The sequence below is a fragment of the Tupaia chinensis genome, unplaced genomic scaffold (genome assembly GCF_000334495.1).
Source record: "Tupaia chinensis unplaced genomic scaffold, TupChi_1.0 Scaffold000290_1, whole genome shotgun sequence".
In the NCBI taxonomy this organism is placed as follows: domain Eukaryota; kingdom Metazoa; phylum Chordata; class Mammalia; order Scandentia; family Tupaiidae; genus Tupaia; species Tupaia belangeri.
Window position 1 is genome coordinate 1453190 of NW_006159775.1, and position 18470 is coordinate 1471659.

The 18470-nt window shown below is 41.7% G+C and overlaps 1 pseudogene; it reads left to right on the forward strand.

The window, feature by feature from the left end:
* The first annotated feature begins 15216 nt into the window (after positions 1-15216).
* On the forward strand, positions 15217-15911 carry LOC102486997 (prothymosin alpha-like; annotated as a pseudogene).
* Positions 15912-18470: the final 2559 nt, after the last annotated feature.

Sequence of the window (18470 nt, forward strand, 5' to 3'; positions counted from 1 at the left end):
GAGCTCTTTTGTAGTGCTCAGCCATAGCTCACTGGTAGCAAAAAAGCATTACTATGCCATGGTAGTGGATCAAACCTGCCTTCCAAAAATCTTCCCTCAGGGGACCAGCAGATGGCGTAATGGTTATGTCACTGGACTCACACATAGTTGACCATGACTCAAGTCCCGGACCTGGCAGCTTAAAACTCAAGCCGTGTGTGTGTACGTGCGTGCCTAGATTCCCAAAAGGAGCATGGAGGAGAAGGTATTGCTGTATGGTCATCCCCCTAGGGGTGATTTCTCGCTTTCTGTCTCTCTGCCACTCCAATGAACACATGCACCCTATAGCAAAAACCTCTCTTAAAAAAATAAATAAAGGGAACCAGCAGTTAGCATAATGGCTATGTAGCTGGACTCCCACATAGTCTATTGCGGTTCGCGTCCCGGACCCGGTGGCTTAAAACTCCCGCTGGGCACGTGTGCGTGCGTGCCCAAGATCCCGAGAGGAGAATGGAGGAGAAGGGATTGCGGCGTGACCATCCCCCCTGGGGGGTGATTTCTCGCTTTTTGTCTCTATGGCTCTCTCTGTCTGTCTGGCAAGCGCACGCGCCCTATAGCAAAAAACCTCTCCAATAAACAAACAAACAAATAAATAAATAAATAAGAAATCTTCCCTTGGGGATGCAAAAGAAAGCCATTCACTGAGAGACATCTCAGCAAAGACACTCTGTTGTAAAATTACCCAAAAGAGTGTGTGTATGTTGGGGGGCAGCAGGTAGCGTGGTGGTTAAGGGCGCTGGACTCCCACCCACATGGCCAACCATGATTCGAGTCCCGGACCTGGCAGCTTGCTTTCTCTCTCTCTCTCTTTCTCTTTCTCTCTCTCTCTGTCCCTTTCTGGTCAAATTAAAATATAAAAAGTTAAATAAAATAATTCTTAAAAAAAAAAAAAGTGCAAGAGAAGCTGTTGCCAGGGAAAGCTGCTGTGGAATACTGGAGAAGCTGTGTGCAGAACTCACAGAGCCGGCATTCGGACCAGGAAGGCAAGCCCTCCTTCCTATAATGTCGCTCCAGAGCCTCCTACTGACAAATTATAACATCATGTCCTTTCCTAACAAAAAGATTTAAAAGATCTATTTCATTAGAGTAGGCACAAAAGGGTGAGTTTCAATACTTCACTAGTGGGCAAAAGCACTGTACTGGATTGAATAGCATCCCTCCAAAATTTCTGTCTATCTGGAACCTCAGAATGTGACCTTATTAGCAAATCTTTTGCAGATGTAATTATTTAAGATGAGGTCATATCGGATTATGGTGAGCCCTAAATTCAACAGCCAGTGTCCTTTTAAGAACAGATGAGACGTGAAACCATACTCAGATATAGAAGGAAGAAGACCATGTGGGGACCAGCAGTTGGCATAATGGCTATGTCGCTGGAATCCCATGTAGTCGACTGCGGTTCGAGTCCCAGACCCTGTGGCTTAAACTCATGTTAGGTACATGTGCATGTGTGCCCAAGATCCCGAGAGGAAAATGGAGAAGAAGGAATTGCAGTGTGGCCATTCCCCCTGGGGAGTGATTTCTCACTTTCTGTCTCTCTGTCTCTCTCTGTCTTTCTGGTGAGCACACACGCCCTATAGCAAAAACCTCTCCCCTCCCAAAAAAAAAAAAAGTCTGTGTGACAACAAAGTCAGAGACTAGAGTGATGCAGCTGTCAGCCAAGGAATGTCAGCAATTGCCGGAAACAACAATGATTGGGAAAACACAAGGAGGATTCTTCCCTAGAACCTTCAGCTAGAGCTTGGCCTTGTCAAGCTCCCTTGATTTTAGACTTTTAGCCTCCAGAGCTATGAAATAATCATTTTTTATTATTTTTAAAAAGATTTTTTAAAAAGCTTTTTGCCTTAGGGTGTGTGCACTGATGGGTAGAGACAGACATAGTGAGAGGGAAAGTGAGAAATCACCCCTCCTGGGGAAATGCCCATGCCGAAATCCCTTTTCCTTTTTTCTTCTCCCAGCATCTTGGGCATGCACACACACAGCATGAGTGTTAAGCTACAGGTCCAGGGCTCGAACCAGGGTTGGGCATGTGGGAATTCAGTGGCATACCCTATGCCATCTGCTGGTTCTAATTCCTGGGGTTTTTTCTTTAAGAATTATTTATTTAATTTCATTCATTCATTCATTCATTTTATTTTATTTTAATTTGACCAGAGCGAGACACAGAGAAAGAGAGAAAGAGAAAATGAGAAAGCAAGCCACCAGGTCTGGGACTCAAACCGTGGTTGGCCATGTGGGAGTGTCCAGCATCTTAACCACCGCACCACCTGCTGGTCCCCCATTCCTGTTATTTTAAGCCACAAAATTTGGGGTGATTTATTATGGTAATAGTTCCCCAGGGAGGCAACTATTATTGGCATCAAATCAAGTGTCACCAGGTGTTTCGTTCCAGTCTCACTGACCAATACACAGAGCCTGGGAAGAGAGGCAAGAAGTAAGATTTCCTGAGACCAGCAGTTAGTGTAATGACTATGTTGCTGAACTCCCATGTAGTCAACTGCGGTTCAAGTCCTGGACCTGGTGGCTTAAACTCATGCTGGGTGCGTGTGCGTGAGTGTCCAAAATCCCAAAAGGAGAATGGAGGAAAAGGAATTGCGGCACGGTCATTCCCCCTGGGGGGGGGGTGATGTCTCACTTTCTGTCTCTCTGTCTCTCTCTGTCTTTCTGGCGAACGCATGCACCCTATAGCAAAAACCTCTCCAAGAGAAAAAAAAGAAGAAGATTTCCTATAAGACAGTGTACTTAAAACTGGAAATGTTATAAGCCCCTGAAACTCCAACATATGTCTTCCTCTCATTATGCTTTACTGTCATCCCACATATGGATTTCTGGTATTGTTTGAAATAGATTATCTCCACCTCACATTCAAATAGTCAGGAAGCCATTATGCTCTTTATTCCAGTGTATTTAACTGCAGTAGCTCTCTGACTCACTAGGGTCTCCTCCTCATGGATTATCTGTCTTTCCTAGTAGTAATGCCTTTAAATCTGAGCAATCTTCGTTAAATTTCAGATTTAACATTTTGGCTTCATCCTTTATCTCCTTCCAGTCTTGCCCTGGCTCCCTTAACTAACATAAATCAAATTTCTCATTCTTTTGTCCACTTTCATAATCCCATTGCTAGTGGGAAACTGACTCTTTAATCAATTTGTTCTTTTTTTTTTTTTTTTTTTTTCATTCTTTTCTTTGCTGTTCAGGAGTTTTCTTCCTTCACCTGAACCTTTGGACAACACCCAGGTTATCTGTTGTCCTCTTTCTAGCAATCGTTCCCCCTTCTATCTCTTTTTCTTTTCCCATTAAAAGCATGTTAATTAGTTAATTGTAAGTAAACTTTCAGAGAACCACGCTTCAACTACTGTCACTTAAAAAAAAGAATAATAAATTTTAAAAATTGCAGTGTAAATGGCTTTTAGAAACACTGTTTCAATGACTGGTTAATATTAATTGCACTGATTTATTATAGTGTATTTAAATATCTTATGACCTCCCATTAAAGATTTGTTCATTATGATAATTAACACTCAAATATATTTTTTTCTCATTCATGTATTTGTGGAGCTTGAATTAAGAAGACGAGTATGCCAGCCACCACACAGGGGACAAAGGACACAGGGGGCACATGGATGAAGAAGACACAGACTCTGTCTGATAAGGATGTAGGTGAAATAGACCTATCTTGAAAGATCTGCACTTCTCTTGGAGAGAACAGGTGGATGGCAGTGCCAGTTCAAGAGGTAGAAGGTAGCAGGAGAAACAGGCAAATGGAAGAGAAGTGAGGAATGTCTCATGATTGGTTTAAGGTGCCTGTGAACAAACAAGCAGTTTATAAGCAGTCAATTCTATGGGGAGGAGATTCAAGAAAAAGCCAGGTTCGAGGTAGGAGTTGGAACTTACTAGTTTAGAGATGGTAGCTGAAACCTGTAGGTGGAAAGAATTAGCTAGCTTGCAAAAAGCCTAGAGCTTGAGAAGTGCAGGAAGCAGGGGCTGGCAGATGGTGTGTTGGTTAAGGGCACTGGACTCCCATATGGCCGACCACAGTTCTAGTCCCAGACCTGGCAGCTTGCTTTCTCACTTTCCCTCTCTCGATAACTGGTCCTTCTCTGGTCAAATTAAAAATAAATAAATAAAGTTAAATAAAATAATTCTTAAAAAAAAAAAAAAGAAAAGAAAAGTGAGGAATGTGAGGTGGACCATAGAGGATGCCAGATGCAGAACAAGAGGAACAAGGGCCAGGAGTGTCCAGAAGGAAGAGTACCAGAAGGCAGTGGGGAGGCCCAAAAGAGAAAGTACTTAGCTGGCAATGTGAAATGCTGAAGGCCAGGATTAAAACAGCTTGAGGAAGTAAAGTGAAGGAAGCAGTGAGGATGGAAACCTCAATATGGAGGACTTAACAGGGATGAGAGGGGAGATTAAAATTTTATAGTGGGTGTGGACACACTTACAATTAAGAAGCCAGAGTGGTCCGTAAGACCTGAGAAGAACAAAGATAATCCTTCTTTCATCCCACCACCAATTCTTGCTCCCTAGAGTCAACCAGTTTCAACTCTTACAACTGTTTATTTGGGAATTTACTTCTATTTTTTAAATAACTTGTTCAGTTATTGGCTTCTGATACTTCAGTTTTACATATTACAGATGAACTTCATATCATGGCAGATAAGAATTTAGCCTGCTTGTACATCCACGGCCACCTCCATCACACGGAATTTTTGCCACACCCCACCCCAATCATCTCAATATATCTCTGACACAATTTTGGTCAGATCAATATTCAGTCTTTTTTTTCTTAATTTGCTAGAGGGCATGTGTGCTCAAAGGAGAGAGACAGAAAGAGAGAGAAGGAAAGTAAGAAAGCACCTCTTCTTGGGGATGGTCATGCTGTAATCCCTTCTCCCCCATTTCTCCCTCCTTTTGGGATTTTTGGGCCCACACGCGTATGTTCCTGGCATATTTTTCAAGTTGCTGGGTCTGGGACTCAAACTGAGCAGCTGGCCATGTGAGATCCAGCTGCCTTAACCACCACACCACAAGCTGCCCCAATATTCAGTCTTGACATTATTTTAACTGCATACGTATTATCATAGCTAAGTCCTCTCATGTATAACCATTAAATTTTTGTATACTATTTTTTCTGAACTTAGAGGCAGTGTTTTTTCCTCCTTTTCTTAGTCTTCTATATACTAATTCTGTCATAAACTTTTGGCCAGAGAACAAATCTCACACATTGGAACATAATGTAACAAACATGCCTGTACTGTACTCACACCATTTTTTTCCTTGGGGGCATATTCCTGGAGGTTTCATCCTTCTTCTTACCTCTGAAACTGTCACCTAGAGTCTCCCTTCCTGGGAATTTCCTTCATTGCCTCCTAGTTTGACTCTCCTGTCCATGTCTCCTTACTTAGTTTATTTTCTCTTGTAGGTACATCTCCAATAGCCTTGTCTTAGTTTATTTTCTCTAACTGCGTGTTATAAACTGGGTAATTTATAAAGAAAAGAGTTTATTTGGCTCATAGTTTTGGAGACTGGAAGTTCAATAGCAAGTTGCCATCATCTCACTACAGCCTTCTTGCTGCCTCAAGACATGCCAGGAAGCATCACATAGTGAGACAAAACGTGTCAGCTCAGACCTTTCTTTGCTTCTTATAAAACTACTGGTTTCATCAGGACTCCACCCTAAAGACCTTATCTAATTCTAATTGTCCTGCTAAAGGCCCTACCTCCAAATACCATTAGCCATTTCTCCCTCCTTTTGGGATTTTTGGGCCCACACGCGTATGTTCCTGGCATATTTTTCAAGTTGCTGGGTCTGGGACTCAAACTGAGCAGCTGGCCATGTGAGATCCAGCTGCCTTAACCACCACACCACAAGCTGCCCCAATATTCAGTCTTGACATTATTTTAACTGCATACGTATTATCATAGCTAAGTCCTCTCATGTATAACCATTAAATTTTTGTATACTATTTTTTCTGAACTTAGAGGCAGTGTTTTTTCCTCCTTTTCTTAGTCTTCTATATACTAATTCTGTCATAAACTTTTGGCCAGAGAACAAATCTCACACATTGGAACATAATGTAACAAACATGCCTGTACTGTACTCACACCATTTTTTTCCTTGGGGGCATATTCCTGGAGGTTTCATCCTTCTTCTTACCTCTGAAACTGTCACCTAGAGTCTCCCTTCCTGGGAATTTCCTTCATTGCCTCCTAGTTTGACTCTCCTGTCCATGTCTCCTTACTTAGTTTATTTTCTCTTGTAGGTACATCTCCAATAGCCTTGTCTTAGTTTATTTTCTCTAACTGCGTGTTATAAACTGGGTAATTTATAAAGAAAAGAGTTTATTTGGCTCATAGTTTTGGAGACTGGAAGTTCAATAGCAAGTTGCCATCATCTCACTACAGCCTTCTTGCTGCCTCAAGACATGCCAGGAAGCATCACATAGTGAGACAAAACGTGTCAGCTCAGACCTTTCTTTGCTTCTTATAAAACTACTGGTTTCATCAGGACTCCACCCTAAAGACCTTATCTAATTCTAATTGTCCTGCTAAAGGCCCTACCTCCAAATACCATTAGCATGTGAACTTTCTCCCTCTCCTTCTCTCTGTCTCTGGTGAGAGTATGTGCCCTCTGGCAAAATTGAAAATTTTTTTTAAAAAAGAGAGAAGATGGTTAGCCCCAGGTCTGTCTCTGCATGTGTCTGCCATACTCTCTGCTTCTGTCAGCCTCATTGTGACGCAGACCATCCTCATGCCAACCCTATAGCTTTGGACTTTCCAGCCACCAGAATCGTGAGTCAAATAAGCCTCTATTTCTTTATAAATCACCCAGCATGAGGTATTTCTTCTTTTTTAAAAAATTATTTTATTTAACTTTATTTATCCACTTTTTTTTTTTGAAGAGGTTTTTGCTATAGGGCGTGTGCACTTGCCAGACAGAGAGAGACATAGAGACAGAAAGCAAGAAATCACCCCCGGGGGGATGGTCACGCCGCAATCCCTTCTCCTCCATTCTCCTCTCGGGATCTTGGGAACTCGTGCACATGCGCCTGGCGTGAGTTTTAAGCCACCAGGTCTGGGATGAGAACCACAGTCGACTACATGGGAGTCCAGTGACATAGCCATTACACTAACTGCTGGTCCCCCACTTATGTATTTTTAACTTGACCAGAGAGGGACAGAAAGATAGAGGAAGTGAGAAAGCAAGCTGCTAGGTCTGAGACTTTAACCACTGTTGGCCATGTGGGAATACCACCTATCTTTCTTGGGCTAGCTTATCCCCCTTCTGTTTCAATGACCACCATTATGTTGATAAAACTAATTTCCTATCCCTGCTTAATCCTATCTTCAAAGTTTCTGCAACTATCAGTACATCACTATTTCCCATGTACCACTGTTTTTTTGAGAGAGAGATTTTTGGTATAGGGTGGGTACACTCACCAGAGAGACAGAGAGAGACAGAGACAGAAAGTGAGAAATCACCTTCCAGAGGGATGGCAATGCTGCAATCTCTCTCCTCCATTCTCCTCTTGGAAATTTGGGCACACATGCACATGTGCCCGGCATGAATTTCAAGCCTCCAGATCTTGGGCACACATGCACATGTGCCTGCTATGAATTTTAAGCTGCTGGATTGAATTTCGGTCAACGACATGAGAGTCCAGTGATTTAACCATTACACCATCCCCTTACCATGTTCCTTAAGGTTAACTTGTTAAAATGAAATTAAGGTTCAGTTCCATAACGTGGTGGTTAAGAGAGCCAGGTTATGGGGGGTACAGTGTGGTTTATCTTTTCTTTTCTTTAAATTTTTAGTGTGGTTTTTCAAAATATGTATACAATGCGTATGGATCAAATTAGGGGAAAAAAACATATCCACCACCTCCAACATTTATCATTACTTTGTATTATGCACATTCTCCATCTAATTTTTTGGTTATCTTCAAAATCAGTCATACTGTATGGTTGCCCACTTTCTTTACTCATTCATTTTTATGTTGCCTTAAGTATTTTGTAGGTGGGATATATTGTTGAAAATACCATAGTGGTCCAAGTTATAGACACCCTAATAAACACTAGGTGTCACTCTTACCTTTTATTTGAGTACATGCACTGCGCTAATTCTATTTTTATGTTTAAAAAAAAAATTATTATTATTTATACATTCAATCACTATACATCAGTTAGTTTGTAAAGAGATTTACTCAGCATGATATACGCCGCCCCGCAGGCAAGTCGAGAACACTGTACATAACATCACCAACAGGCAGGTGTTCTTCTCTGTGTCCCACCAAGTTCTTACTTCTCAAGTTTTTAGAATTGTCTTTTTGTTTTCTCTTTACTACTTGGGTAAAATAAATAAATAAGTAAATAGTTTCTGTCCTGAAGCTTTTAAAAAAAGAAACCAACTTTTTATATCTAAACAAGTTCAACAAGGAATCCCCAGACAAAAACTCTTGTGTAAGTTAGCTTAGCACTGCCAAAGCAGCTAGTATTTGCAATCATAATACATTTATTGATTTTAAAGTCTTTTTAAAAATTACATTTTATTCAACATTATTTATTTTATTTATTTATTTTAATTTGACCAGAGAGGGACAGAGTGAGAGAGAGAGGAAGTAGGAAAGCAAGACGCCGGGCCTGGGACTTGAACCATGGTTGGCCATTTGGGAGTCCAGCACCCTTAACAACCATGCCACCTGCCGGTCCCTAAAAAAATATTTTAAAAATTTCAGCTATGGTTTGAATCTCAGCCACGTGACTATGTCCAGCATGTCTGTGCATGCCCCAAATCCCAACAAGATGAAATGGAGAAGAAGGGATTGAGGTGTGACATGCCCCATTTGAGGGGTGCTTTCTTTCTATTTTCATCTTTTCTGGCAAGTACACAAGCTATCTGGCAAAACAAAACAAAGCAAAAAATCCAGAAAACAGAAAAGCCAAACTTTTCTTAATCTTATAAAAGATACACACTTACCGGGGACCAGCAGGTGGTGTGGTGGTTAAGGCGCTGGACATTCCCACATGGCTGACCTTGGTTCAAATCCCAGACCGGTGGTGAGTTCTGGACCTGGTGGTTTGCTTTCTCACTCTCCCTCTTTCTCTCTGTGTCTCTCTCTGGTCAAATTTTAAAATGAATAAATAAATAAAATTAAATTAAATTTTTAAAAAGATGAACTCTTACCATTTGCAGTAAGAGTAGCAAATATTTTATGATCTGTTATAGTTATCTATAGAACTAGTAAAGTGTTAAATACTTTAAAAGAGATCTGAAAAATATGCCAAAACAATACTGTATCAAAAAGGTTCAGAGTGTTTTCCAAAACCAAAGGCTTGATATGCTTTAGCAAGTGTTTTTTTTTTTTTTTTCTTTTGGAGAGGTGTTCGCTATAGGGCGCGTGTGCTCGCCGGACAGACAGAGAGACATAGAGACAGAAAGCGAGAAATCACCCCCCAGGGGGGATGGTCACGCCACAATCCCTTCTCCTCCATTCTCCTCTCGGGATCTTGGGCACACACGCACACGCGCCCGGCGTGAGTTTCCAGCCACCCAGTCCAGGACCGGAACCACAGTCAACTACATGGGAGTCCAGCGACATAGCAATTATGCTAACTGCTGGTTCCCAACAAGTGCTTTAACAAGGGCCAGCAGGTGGCATGGTGGTTGACTCTCACATGGCCAACTGCGGTCAAGTCTTGGACCTGATGAATTGCTTTCTCATTTTCTCTCTCTCTTTTTCTGTTTCTGTCCGGTGAGTGCACATGCCCTATAGTAAAACTGTAAAAATAATAGTAATAAATAAAATGAAATAAATAATTTTAAAAAAATTCTAAAGGGCCAGCAGATGGCAGAGCAGTTATGTCGCTGGACTCCCAAATGGCTGATTGTGGTTTGAGTCCCAGACCCAGTAGCTTCACAATCACACTGGATGGGTGTATATGCATGCCCAAGATCCAGGGAGGAGAGTGGAGGAAAAGGAATAGCAGTATGGCCATTGCCCCTGGGGCTGATTTCTTATTTTCCTTCTCACTCCCTCTCTGGCCAGTGTGCATGCCCTAAGGCTAAAACCTCTTAAAACAAAACAAAAAACTCTGGGACTAGCAGATGGCATTGGTTAAGTTGTTGAACTCCTACATAGTTGACTGTGGTTCAGGTCCCAGACCCAGCGGCTTAAAACTCACAGTGGGTGTGTGTGTATGCATGCCCAAGATCTTGAGAGAAGAATGAATGAAGAGGAATTGCAATGTGTCACCCTCTACCCCCAGGGGGTGATTTCTCGCTTTCTGTCTTTGTCTCAGTCTCTTCTTCAAACGCACACGCACTATAGCAAAAATCTCTCTTTAAAAAAAAAAAAAAACTAAAAGAGAAAAAATGAGATAAAAGCAGTTATGAGACCAGTCCCTAACTCAGCTGGGCCCTTGAATGAGAGGGGGCTGCAGCTTCTCCCTGCTCCTCTCTGCCGGAATTCCTGCCTTCAACGTGAAAAAGGTGAGGAAAACTCTTTCTTGTGCTAATTCCAGTTGACCCAGTTTGCTAGAGAGGAAACTGAAGTAGAGGTGCTTCTCTCTGCTCTTCCTTAGGAAAACAGTGTAAACTGGAATTAGCACAAAGATAGTTTTCCCCACCTATTTTACTGTGGCTGCAGGAATGAGGGGCTGGTCATAGGGGGCTCTTGGAATGGGGTGGGGGTGGGGGGTTAATGGGAAAAAGCAGCCCTGACCCCACCCCCTAAGTGGGCTGGGTCTTAAATGGGAGGTGGTTGCTGCTCTCTGCTCCTCATTAGGAAACAGGGTAAACTGGACTTAGCTGAAAAGGAGTTTCACCCACCTTCTTTACTGTGACTCCAGGAAAGGCAGCAAAAGGATTTAGGGAGGTGTTTACATGAAGAAAATGCATCTTCACGCTATCCCCTAACTGGATCTGCAACTTTTTTTTTATAATTATTTTATTTAACTTTATTTATTTATCTGTTTAATTTGACCAGAGAGGGAGAGAGAGAGAGAGAGAAAGTGAGAACACAAGCTGCCAGGTCCAGGACTCAAACCGAGGTTGGCCATGTGGGAGTCCAGTGCCCTTAACCACCATGCCACCTGCTGGCCCCCTGGATCGGTGAGAGTAATTATCTGTGTTCCTAGTAAGAAAACAGGAAAACTACAGGAATGGTAGACTGAAAAGGGAGGAGGATGGTATAAATAAACAAATAAAACCCTGACCACACCTCCTAATTAGGCTGTGGTCTTGAGAGCGAGTATGCTTATCCTTTCGGCTTTTAGGGAAGCAGGGTCAATTGGAATTAGCACAGGAAAGATGGTTTTACCCACCCTTTTCACTATGACCAGAGAAATTGAGGTTGGAGGAGTTAGGAAGGTGGTTTAAATGCATGCAAAAGTACACTGACCCTATCTCCTAACTGGGCTGGGATCTTAATTGGGACTAGGCTAATTCTTTGTGATTCTGGTTGGGAAACTGGAAAAACTGGTATTAACAAAAGAAAATAGTTTTATCTACTTTTTCACTTTGGTTGCAGAAATAGGGGCTGCAGGAGTGAGGAGGGGGCTTTTAAATAAACAAAAAGCACCCTGACCTCAACCCGAACTGGGCTAGGCCTTGAGTGGACATGTCCTTATTCTCTCTGCTTCTTGGGAAACAGGGAAAATTGGAATTAGCAGAAGATAGTTTTTGTTTGTTTGTTTGTTTGTTTGTTTTTGAGGGGGAGAGGTTTTTGCTATAGGGCACATGCACTAGCCAGAAAAACAAACAGAGACAGAGAGATAGAAAGCGAGAAACCACCCCTCCTGGGGGGTGGGGTGGATGGTCATGCCACAATCTCTTCTCCTCCTTTCTCCTCTCAGGATCTTGGGCACTCAAGCACTCGCACCTGGCGTGAGTTTAAGCCACCGGGTCCAGGACTCGAACCGCAGTCGGCTACATGGGAGTTCAGCGACATAGCCATTACTCTAACTGCTGGTCCCAGAAGAGAGTTTTTTACACACATTTTTAACTAGGACTGCAGAATTGGGGGCTTGCATGAGTGAGGTTGCTGGTTAAAATGAGCAGACAGCACTCTGACCCCACCCTCTAAGTGGGCTGGGGTGTTGAGTTGTAGCAGGCTGCTTCTGTATGTTCCTAGTTGGGAAAAATAATAAACTGGAATAAGCACAGGAAAGCTAGTTTAAACCTCCTTCCTCGTTATGACTACTGGAATAGGGCACTGCAGGAGTGAGGACTGGTTTAAACGGGCAAACAAGATCACGATCTCAACCCCTAAGTGGGCCGGGGTCTTGAGTGGGAGGAGGCTGTTTCTCTTTGCTTCTTCTTGGGAAATGTGGTAAGCTGGAATCAGCTAAAAAAAAAAAAGGGGGGCTTTACCCATCTTTTTCACTGACTGCAGGAATTGGAGCTGGCAGAAATAAAATGGGGAGGAAAAAACCACTCCCTGACCAACCCCCTGGTTGGTTTGTCATCTTTTATTTTTCAATAATTATTTTGTTTTATAATTATTATTTTTTAAAGAGTTATTTTATTTGACTTTATTTATTTATTTTAATTTGACCAGAGAGGGACACAGAGAAAGGGGGGAGGAAAAAAGAAAGCCACTAGGTCCGGGACATGAACCGCAGTTAGCTATGTGGGAGTCCAGCGCACTAACCATCATGCCACCTGCTGGCCCTGGGCTGTTATATTAAGAGAGAGTATACTAATTCTCTGCCCTTAGCTGAAAGACAGAATAAACTAGAATTAACGGAGGAAAGAGAGTTGGACTTACCATTTGCACTGCGACTGCAGGAATGGGTGGCTGCTCTCAGGGTGCTCCAGGAACGAGGGCGTGCTGGTTTTAATGAGAAAAAGCAGATCTGACCCCAAACAAGGCTGAGGAATGAATGGTGGCTACTTTTCTCTGCCCCTTGTTAGGAAACAGGGTAAACTGGAATTAGTCCAAAAATATATTTTTCTACACTTTTTCACTGTGACTTCAGGAATGAGGGACTGGTTTCAGGAACTCCAGTAATGAGGGGAGGCTGGTTTAAATGGAAAAAAAGCAGCTGTGACCCTTCCCTAACAGGGCTGGGGTCTTGAATGGGAGTAGCTATTTCTCTCTGCTCCTCATTAGGAAACAAGATAAACTGGAATTAGCACAAGAAAAAGTTTTCTCTATCTTTTTTACTGTGACTGCAGGAACTGGAAGATGGTCTCATGGGACTCTAGGAATAAGTTGGGGGGGGTTTGGGGGGACAGGATGGGGGAGGGCTGGTTTAAATAGTCAAGATGAAGCCCTGGCCACACCTGCTCACTGGGCTAGGGTCTTGAAGGGGAGGTGGCTGCTTCTCTCTGCTCCTCCCTAGAAAACAGGGTAAAATGAAATTAGTATAAGTTTTCCCCACTTTTTCTACTATGATTGTAGGAATGAAGGACTGGTCTTAGAGGGCTCCAAAAATGAGGTGAAGCTGGTTTAAATGGAAAAAGGCAGCCCTCACCCTCCACCCTTCCCCAACAGGTTCTTGAATGAGAAGTGACTGCTTCTCTCTGGTATTTATTAGAGACATAGTAAACTGGGGCTGGTAGGTGGCATGGTGGTTAATGGCACTGGACTCCCACATGGCCGACCACAATTCCAGTCCCGAATCTGATGGATTGCTTTGTCACTTTCCCTCTCTCTCTCACACTCTGCCCTTCTCTGGTAAACTTAAAATAAATGGTTAAATAAAGTTAAATAAAATAATTCTTACAAAAAAGAGACATTTGAGTTCTGAGCGGCCTGTTTCAGGACTAGGACATCTGAAGATTTTTCTGCCCAGACTTCACCCTCCTGCCCCCCAGATCTAGCCAGGACAAGCCAATCGTCAGCCATATGCATTTGCATTCTGAGTGGCTCATTTCAGGGACTAGGAAATCTGAAGGGTTTCTGCCCAGACTTCACCCTCTTGTCTCCCCCAGATCTAGCCAGGTACAACACCCTATTTATTCTCTCTGTCTCTCTCCAACTCTCTCTCTTTAGTTTCTTCTTTCTTTTTAATGTTTAAACTTCTTAGCTCTCTGACGCGCTTTTATCTTGCCTTTTATTCTTACCTTTCTCCCTCCCACATGGAACAAGCCAATCACCAACCATATACATTTGAGTTTTGAGGTGCCTGGTTTTTATTTTTTGCCTTGAAAAAATTTTTTTCTGTTCTTTTTTCTTTTCTTTTTTTTCTTTTACGTTGTTTTGTCTTGTTTTTGTCTTCTTTTCCTTTTCCCTTTACCTTTCTCACTTTTCTGTTTAGCCTCCACACACTGAGTTTCTAGACAGGTCTAGGTGCACAGTAGCCAAATATTGGAATACTTTTAGGGTCAGAGAAATCCTCATATTTCATGGAATCTGCTGCACAAAGGGAGAAAAATGTTACTGCTTAGAGTCTGCAGATCACCTTTCTTGCATGCCCCTGAATACTCAGATTTAACTCCAGATATTAGGGAAAAAAACGTATAATCCATCAGATGACCAGAAACCATTGCAGATGCACAAGAAATATGAGAAGTCAAGAAAATATCTCTCCCCCAAGGGAAAAGAATAACTCCTCACTCCACAGACAATACAAGGGAACTTGTGGAAATGTCAGATAAAGAGTTTAGAACATTCCTAGTGACAAAGCTAACAGATGCAAAAGAAGAGAGACAAGGAACTGCAGAAGAGGCAGGAGAAAAGAGACAATGAGTTCCAGGAGGTGAGGAAGTTCTTGCAGGATCTGAAAGAGGAAATACGCACCATAAAAAGTAATCAAGGGACCAGCAGTTAGCTTAATGGCTATGTTGCTGGACTCCCATGTAGAAGACTGTGGGCCAGTCCCAGACCCGGTGGCTTAAACTCACACCAGGAGCATGTGCGTGCATGCCCAAGATCCCGAGAGGAGAATAGAGGAGAAGGGATTGCTGCGTGGCCATCCCCCCTGGGGTGGGGGTGGGGTGATTTCTCGCTTTCTATCTTTCTGTCTCTCTCTGTCTTTCTGACGAGCGCATGCATCCTTTAGCAAAAACCTCTCCAAAAAATAAATAAATAAAGAGAATTGTTTGAGATGAAGATGTAATACAGGAAATCAAAACCTCACTTGAAAGTATTAAAAGCAGATTAGACTGGCTGCTCTGAAAAGCCATCTTTGCATTGTTTCCCGGTCAGGCTTCCGCACGCAGCAGCCTCGCCAGGGTCCCCGAACTCTCCCTTTCTTTTTAATCCGTTGCATCGATCACCAGCGTGCCCCACCATGTCAGACGCGGCCGTGGACACTCACTAGCTCCGAGATCACCACCAAGGACTTGAAGGAGAAGAAGGAAGTTGTGGAGGAGGCAGAGAACGGAAGAGATGCCCCGCTAACAGGACGCTAATGAGGAAAATGGGGAACAGGAGGCCGAGAATGAGGAGGAAGAAGGCGACGGTGAAGAGGAGGACGGAGGTGAAGACGAGGAGGCTGAGGCAGCTACAGGCAAGCGGGCAGCTGAGGATAACGAGGACGACGATGTGGACACCAAGAAGCAGAAGACCGGAGAGGATGAGTAGACAGCAAAAAAGGGAAAAGTTCAACTTAAGAAAAGGCCGCCGTGACCTATTCACCCTCCACTTCCCGTCTCAGTCTCAGAATCTAAACGTGGTCACCTTCGAGTAGAGAGGCCCACCCGGCCGCCCACCGCGGGCAGTGCCGCCCTCAGGTGACAGGCGCTCTCCACCACCCAGCCAAAACCACAACGCAAATTTGCAACACGGGAGGAAAAAAGAACCAAAACATCCAAGGCCCTGCTTTTTTCTTAAAAGTACTTTAAAAAGGAAAATTTGTTTGTATTTTTTATTTACATTTTATATTTTTGTACATATTGTTAGGGGTCAGCCATTTTTAATGATCTCGGATGACCAAACCAGCCTTCAGAGCATCCTCTGTCCTACTTCAGCTTTACTTGTGGTGTGACCAGGTTCACTATAATCTCAAAAGAGAAAAAAAAAACTTGTAAAAAAACAAAAACAACAACAAAAAAAACAATTTTATTCTGAGCATTCCAGTAACTTTCTTTGTGTATGTACTTAGTTGTACTATAAGTAGTTTGTTTCTATGAGATGGTTAAAAAGGCCAAAGATAAAAGGTTTCTTTTTTTCCTTTTTTTGTCTATGAAGTTGCTGTTTATTTATTTATTTATTTTGGCCTGTTTGATGTATGTGTGAAACAATGTTGTCCAACAATAAACCGGAATTTTATTTTGCTGAGTTGTTCTAACAACAACAACAAAAAAGCAGATTATATCATGCAGAAGACTGAATCTCAGATGTAGAAGATAGAACTTCTGATCTAAAAAATTCATTAAAAAGACTGAGAAAATAACCCAAAAAATGAGAATAACATACGAGGTAATACTAGATACCATTAAATACCCAAACATCCGAATAATCAGTATCCCAGAAGATAAAGAAATTAATGAGGGCATTGATAATCTATTCCATGAAATACTGGAAGAAAACTTTCCAAACCTAGAGAGGCACTCAAATATCCAAGCCCAAGAAACACAAAGGACCCCACATAAACCCAACCCAAGAAAATCTTCAAGGCACATCATAGCCAGATTGACCAAAACCATAGACAGAGACAAGATACTAAATTTGGCAAGTGAATTACTTTCAAAGGATATCCTATCAGGGTAACATCAGACCTCTCATCGGAAACAATGCAAGCAAGGAAAGAATGGGAAAATATGTTCAAAATATTAAGTGAAGAACAATTTCAACCCAGAATACTATACCCAGAAAGATCATCTTTCATATGGGAAAAAAGATAAAACGTTCTTAGATAAACAAAACCTGAAAGAATTTACCAACACTAGACCAGGTGTCCACAAAGTGCTGAAGGGAGTGCTATACCAGAAAAATTAAAGTTGGACACAGAAATAAGAGTACAACAAAAAAAACAACTAAGAGAATGGCCAGCCTAATGGTAGGGACAAGTCTGGAGTTGAATGTTAACTTCCAGAATTTAAATGGAAAGATCAGATCACAGGAATACTGCAAACTCAATAGAAGAGAGATTTATTAAATGAGATTGAACTAGTGAAATAGAATTTTTTTTACTTTAGACTAAAACATTAATAATTTTTTTTGATGCTTTGATTTCCATATTTAAGGATTTCTGTTTTCTCTTGAACTGTTGATAGGTTTATCTACCTACTATTTAAACTGAATGGTAACCTTTTTTCTGGCTTTAAGTTTTAAGCAAATTTCTCTTAACATTTTTTTATTTTGATCTATTAAAACTAACACTGTTTTTCTTGAAATTAAAAAATGCATTAAAAAATACCTACTAATACCTATTTAATGACTGCACTAAGCTATATAGCCCCAGCTAGGTGCTACTTTATAGTTGTTAACTTTACTCACTGAAGTTTATGCCTAAAGTCAGACATGTGTGTTCATAGATATGTATATATCAGTTGTGCTTGCTATTGAAAGTTTTAAAATTAAGATATTTAGTGATGAATAAAATGTGCAAAAAAAAGGCATGGAAAACAACTGTAGATACCAGAGACAGTCTGGGAGGAGGGGGCGAATTGGCAGATGGTGAGAGGTAGGGAATCAAGGAGGGGAAAACAAAATAATAAGAAACAAGAAATAGAAAATTATTTGTTGACAATAACATATATGGTAATATCCTTGATTGAGTTAATATACAATGTATTCTGAATGGGAAATCTCATTTTGTATACTGTATTGCGGTACCATGAATGAATGTAAATAAATAAATTAAAATAAATTTTTAAAAAGAGAGCAATTGGGACTGGCAGATGGTGTGGTGGTTAAAGGTGCTTGATTCTCACATGGTCAACTGTGGTTCAAGTCCCGAACCTGCCGACTTGCTTTCTCGCTTTCCCCTTCTCTCTCTCTGTCTCTCTCTGGTCAAACTAAAAAACAATAATAACAAATGGAATTAAATAAATAAATATTTTTTTTAAAAAAAAAAGAGCAATTGGGACCCACAGTTGATGTAATGGCTATGTCGCTGGATTCTGTGTAGTTGACTGCAGTTTGAGACCCAAACCTGGTGGCTTAAACTCACACCGAGCGCATGTGCATGCTTGTTCAAGATCCTGAGAGGAGAATGGAGAAAGGATTGTGGCATGGTTATCCCCCTTGGGGGGTGATTTCTTGCTTTCTGTCTCTTTGTCTCTCTCTGTCTATCTGGTGAGTGCACATGCCCTATAGCAAAAACCTCTTCCCCTCCCCCCCAAAAAAAGAGAGTGATTAATTTCAGAGACTGAACTGGTGAAATAGAATTTTTACGGCATTTGACTAAAACTTTACTGATTTTCTTCCGTGCTTTGTTGTCCAGATTTAAGGATTTTTGTCTTCTCTTAAACTGTTGACAAGTTCGTCTACCTACTGTTTGAACTGAATCCTAACCTTTCTCCTGGCTTTAAGTCTTAA